Below are 6,607 nucleotides of genomic sequence, written 5' to 3'. Positions count from 1 at the left end.
TGAAGAGACTTCCTCACTAATTGAAATCAATAAGTAATACATATCAACCACACTATCGGGAAAAAGAATACGTAGACTGACTAAAGTTATACTTGAAAGTACGTCGGAAAATATAGATCTTCCTTCCCAACGTCCACCTCTCACATTAACGCTAAGCAGGAACATAGTTATTAAGTAGAAACAGGTGTAAAATCAAGGATATCCCTGTTTTAGGAAATGTTTAAGAAATCAAATATGGCCAAATTTGTGGGAACACTTAGTTTGTATGAATGAATGGGAGTATGAGTGTCATGAACAACGTTGTTCTTTTACTAGTAATTTGAGAAGTGAGCTAACAGACACCGAAAATATTATTTTGTATTCAATAAAGTTTATATTTTTTTATATAACTATAGGTCTCGGTCAATTTAATAACCTCTTTTTACAGTGTTTTCTCTGGTAAAACACTGTTACCCTCCTTTTTGTCCTGATTACTCTTGGTTATATGACCTTGATGACCTATTTAAATGACTAATTAAAATACTAAAGGGGATATTTAAGGTATATCAGAACTCCAGGGAACAACCTCCCTTTTCCGGGGGGGCATGCAGGGTTGGCGGAAGAGCTGTAAGCAGGTGCCCCATGGTTCCCAAAAAGGCTAAGGTCCCCAGCAAGTGCGGGACCTCAGCCAGCTGAATTAAATCCAAAATTTAAAGCGCCAGTATCAGGTCTTGGTATCGGGGCGTTTTCAGAAGTACAAGTACTCGTGAAAATGCCCAATATCGGCAGAAATACCAATACTGGTGCATCCCTAGATAAAACATCCTTAGATAAATAAAAATGAGGGGAGATTATATTGTGCCAACGATATCCCAAAAGGAAAGACAGGGAATATATAAAATAGGTACCTTTCAGCCTGGAGGTATTATTTGTAAAGTTTGATTTAATCTGCTTCTTGTACGGGAAAGACCCTTTTTAGATATAAAGATGAGTGGAGTAATGTTACCTCACAGGCTAATCTTTTTTATGAAGGGTTCAGTCCGCATTTGATAAACAGGACCTATGAGTATTTAATAATTTTTAGGCATCAGACTTAAGAGGGGATAGCTGGGGCAACTGGACAAACTAGCAGAGGTGTATGTATAGGAAGATTGCTGTACAACTTGGGAAAGATCGCTGTGTTAATTGTCTATATGAGAGATGCAAAGGAACAACATTTTTAACTGCGAGTGCAATTTTATTAAATCAACTTGTGTTTTTAAAATAGTACGCAAGAGGGTTTGACTGACTCTTCTGTTGTAGCTATACACAGTGCGCAGGATCGACAGTATCGACCTGAAAGGACTGGGACGCAGTTGCAAACACCACCAATGCTACGGAGGACACTGGGAGCACTTGCAGAAACCAGACCAGAGGAACTAAGTAGCGGCTTCTTGAACGGATGTGGTACTGTTTACCTTCTACAACCTTCTAAACAGTAAGACAAGGTTTGAGGAGGTGACTGTAAAGTGTCACTTTAAAGTTGTATTAAACTCTCAAACTTTTTTTTTTTCCAATCAAAAAATGTTTATTGAATGTTCAACAAAAGAAGTATCACAAGTAAGAAATCGCATCTGTTACAGAGTGAAGTACAGCAATAAACACATAAAGCGTATCCAGTAGAGGGAGGTCCCCATTTTCCCTGCATTAGTTAGAACACATATAGCATCACAACATATATAGCATCACAACATTCAATGGTATACGTCTCGCCGTAATATAACACTTAAAGGGACGTTACGGAACTTTCAGTGGGGAGTGGTGCCATTCAGGCGGTGTATAACCTTATTCAGTGGCGAATTAGCATGAGCTTAAAACAGAAAAGAAGGGGAAGCAGGAAGGAAAGAGGATCATCGGGTGAGAGGAAGCAAGTGAGGAACCAGACACAGACAGGGAGGGAGAGGCCAGGAGAGGGCCAAGATTCTGAAGAAGAAAAGGTAGGGACTATCAGAGAGGGAAAAGCTCGGTCCCTCTGGGTCCCCCGCGAGCAACCCTCCTCTCAAACTTCTTTTTTTAAATGAATCCAACCCAAACAAGTATACATTGCCCAGCAGAGTATTTGTTTAAATTTCTGCCCAAGCACTTACAGTCGTCATGTTTCCAATGATCCAGAGAAGCGGCGGGAGGAGAGGACATGGCGATCTACCAGTGATCGCTACGCGATCGACTGGTAGATCGCGATCGACCTTGTGGGCACCCCTGAACTACAGTCTCACATTTACTTTTCTAATTTGTATTGAGATTGTAGTCCATCACAGGAGTGAGCTTGGAGTGGTGGCTACTTTACAACACACACAGGGACCATGGGGAACAAAAGTAGCCCCCCTCCAGAAGGAAGGACAGTGTCAGCACCAATTCAGAGATGACTGGAGGATCTACAGCCGAGTGATACACAAATGAGATACATGTTTGTTACTAATTAATGTACTTGAATGTATTTTTTAAGATTTAACTCCTGGGTTTAAAGTGACATTAAAGACTATTCCCCCCCAAAATGTTAGTTTAAGGACTTACCTTAAACTATACCTCTTTATTCAATCATCTTCTTCCTTAATATCCATTTCAGCTGTCCCTCCAGCCAGGGCCGGATTTACTCTCCTCTCCTTTTTTTTCACCTAACTTTATTAGGTGGAAAACAATCCCTTGTGTGATAGCAATTGGAGGTGACAGTTTCTCTTTATTGACCCTGTCACCTCCAATACAGGAGTTCTAGCACAGCACTGTGCTGGAACTCCTGTGACAGGTGAGAGGGGAAGAGCACAGCTCTCCCCTCTCACTGTCTGCACGGAGCGGCAGGATTAGTTTGAACCCTGCCGCTCACTGCAGTGAGGAGACGGACTCGGCGGCGGAGCCCGGAGGACGGAACCAGAGGAGAGAGGTAAGTGCAGGGGGGGAGGAGGCTGCAGACTGTTTACATGTGATCTCGGCGACACCGAGGCCTCGGTGGCCTTGTGGGGAATCCGGGCCTGCCTCCAGCTCTGGTGCGGGTCTCCGATCCAGCGCTGACTTCTATGTCCTCCTCTCCTCTGACGTCCCCCGACTATGTGCGGGCGCACGCTGCTCCATATACTTACCTTGTGTCTCTCCTCGTCTACCAGCCAAACATCTGCACTGTGCATGCGCCCGCCCCAAGATCCTTTGCGGCCCCCCAAAACTCTTTAGATGTTCGGACGGGAGCGTGCGGCGAAGACACAGGTAAGTTTAAACCTCTTTCAAAAGGTTTTAAAAAATAAAGTTTTTGCATATATCTATTGCTTGCTAGCAGTAGATATATGCAAAAAAAGGTGAGTGTTTAATTACCCTTTAATGTCACTTTCAAGGGGCTTAAGACACACTTACGTGGTTATTTATCTTTAGCTGCATAGATTCACATACAGATCAAAAACTGTCAGCGTAAGCATCTACTGTATACAAATAACTATCCTTTGATCACTTTTGCATTATGCTTTTTAAAACAATGTATGGAATTGTTTTCCTGTTATCTACAGTTTGCCTTTATCTTGGGTTACCACATGTCAGGGGAACTCATATAGACTGCCCTGCCTAGAAATATAATTTGTGTCTTGGAGTTTTAGTTTTTCTTCCTACAAAGGAAAATAAAACCAGCCTCAGCAGAGAGTTCCAGTTTGGGATGAAGGACAATTGTGCCTAGAGGTAAAGGTAAGGGTGGGCCTGACTGCTAGAGACATGGTTTCTGTATAGGAGTGGCTTCCTAGCTTTAACTGACAAATTTGCAGGTATAAGGGGAGGGGTTAATAACCGTATATTCCTAAAGGGTGGGATTGGGGTCCTATTGAAGCATGGCTGGGGTGGGCATTACTACCCTGGAACATCCTACCCTTTCCTGGAAAGTTCCCAGCTACCCATCTGGTACAGCTTTATTAGTGTGTTTTACATTGCCAGTAGTTGGATGGTACCTGTTTTATGCCCACTTGGATCTATGATTAGATGTAGAGTCGTCCAAGGCCAGGTTTTCGCAATGCACTTTTTTTCTTATTATTTTTTACTTTTCAATCACCTTTTTATTTAATTATTATTTCTTATTATTTTTATAATTTTTTTTCACTTAAGTTTATTGCTATCACACAGGAGCTAGCTAACAATGCGGCTGGGGGGGAGGACGGAGAGAGAGAGGTAGGTAGGTGCGGGGGAGGAGAGGGGAGGATGGACAGGCTGCACACATTTTACACATGATCGCGGTGGCATCGCCGTGATCACATGTAAACAAGCAAGCGGCTTCCCCACACTACATTTAGTCCTGCCTTCCCAAAGCAGGACTAAATGTAGAAGGCAACTTACCGCTCGGCGCCCGAAACTTTATGTTCCGGGCGTCGGGGGATTCAACACAGCTGCCTCGGTGGCCTTGTGGGGGATCCGGGCCTGGGGACGTCCAGATACCAGTTTAAATACCAGTGCAGATACTTGGCATTTTCATGAGAACTACCAGGGTTGCAGCGGTTGCAGCTGGGACCTGGCTCTGGCTCTCCACCACTGTCCTGAAATCATTAGTCTGTATTGTTTTGGAAAAACTGTAACATGACAATAAACAAAAATGTATCAGTACTTGTATCTGTGAGGACTTGGGCAAGTATCAGTACTTGTACTTGTAAAAATGGTATCGGTGCATCCCTAATATATATTTATAAAACAAAATCCTACATTACAATAGGGAAGAGGATAATATTCCTGGCTAGGCAGCTCTACAGTAGATGCACGAAAGGACCACTAGAGGACACTTCAGTTCAAGATTTACATAAAAGAAGAATGGAATGCCACAGCAGTTGTTGAGTTGAAACAGAATATTTATTTCCTAGTGCATTGGTTTTTATTATGTAAGGACATTTTTTGTTTGGACTCTCAACAATTGGGGTGGTTCTTCGTTCTTTCATATAGAAATTCTTGTCAGGACCATTGAAGCAAGGTTATCATAGTCCAGAGCTATCCGGTTGTTTCTGCTTGCCATTGGCTTTAATTTCAATGGGCTTAATATTGTTATAATTATTAATTATATGTTTAAAACATATAAAAGCTGTAGCCGTGCCCATTTCAAGATAATTGGTTCTACTGACTATATTGGGTTAGCCATCTTTAGGGTCAGGCTCTGGAACGCACTGTATCGCACTCCAGCCGGTTCCCTGCGTTTAGGGGCGGGAGGAGGCGTGGCGGTGCATTAAAGTCAAGTGCGGTCCAGTGCGATCTGCAAACTTAGTGCTTGCAGCATTTTTGCAGACTGCACTGGACCGCAACGCAGGCACTGATGGCTCTGGTGCCATTGACTTTAATTGAACCACCACAACCCCTCCCGCCCCTGAACACAGGGAGCCGACCAGAGTGCGATACAATACGTTCCAGAGCCTGACCGTTCTGGAACGCACTGTTTGTGGTGTGAGCCACACATTTTTGCTGCACAACTTTGTGTGTTTTTTGCACGTTTTGTGGGCAGATTGTGACACATTGATGTAAATAGAGGGAAAGGCGTGTACAACACTGGCAAAAAATGCACAAAAACTAAACAAATGCTAATTTTTTAGCATTTCCATTGAAGTCTATGGGGCCAAGAAGCACTTAAAGGACAACTATGAGGTGAATGCTTTTCACTCACCTCATAGTTCTAGCCGACCTGTGACAATGAGACTGTCACAGGGAGGCTCAGTAGATCGGGAAGTGAGCGAACACATACCGACGTTCCCTCACTTCTTGATCCTGTCACAGCTCTCTGCCGTGACAGGGGAGTGGCTGGATTCCCCCCTCCCCGATCCTCCAGCGCTGATTGGCGGAACGGACGTGGGAGGGATAGGCAAAGCCAGCTGTCACTCACGCAGCTGGGCGGATCCAGACATAATTGTCAGGATCCGCTTCAGCTGCGGCATCTCAGAATACCGCAAGCTGTAGATCGCGGCCTACTGCTGCGTCTCAGTTATACTATACTGAGTATACTATACTATACTGAGCTTAAGGTGACGGGAGGACGCTAGACTGTGTCCTCCCGTTACCCTAAGGCAGGGGTGCCCACTATTTTTCGTCTGGAGATCTACTTTTCAAATGAGGAGCTCATTTGAGCTCTACCAACGAAAAAAACACCTGCATTCAGGGGCGGGAGGGGTCGTGGCGGTGCATTGAGGTCAATGGCACCGCAGCCAGGCTTCGCAGGCAGGCCCCTCGCCGACAGTGCGATCGCCTGCATTAGTGCCTGTGTTCCAGTCCAGTGCGATCCGCAAAAATGCTGCGAGCACTATTTTTGCAGATCGCACTCGACCGGAATGAAGGCACTAACATGCCTGCGTTCCGAGTGCGGGCGATCGCACTGTGGGTGATGCCATTGACTTCAATACAGCTCCACACCCCCTCCTCAGATGCGGCTCTGTACTCGGCGGGCGCTCGCTCCTCAAGACTGACCTCGGGAGGCCCCCGCGGGCGACCCTCTACAGTGCCAGATCCAGCCATCCCGGATCGCATACTGATGGCAATTGCCACCCTGCCCCCCGGCCCAGTCCGCCCCTGGCCCTCCCCCCAAGCCAGGTCAGAAAGAGAAGGAAATATCCCCTGACATGAGCACAGATAGCAATAGGAATAAACTTGCAGAGTTGTC

Source organism: Nanorana parkeri, unplaced genomic scaffold (genome assembly GCF_000935625.1).
Source record: "Nanorana parkeri isolate BGI_ZX_2015 unplaced genomic scaffold, ASM93562v1 scaffold95, whole genome shotgun sequence".
In the NCBI taxonomy this organism is placed as follows: Eukaryota; Metazoa; Chordata; class Amphibia; order Anura; family Dicroglossidae; genus Nanorana; species Nanorana parkeri.
This window is presented reverse-complemented; position numbering follows the sequence as displayed.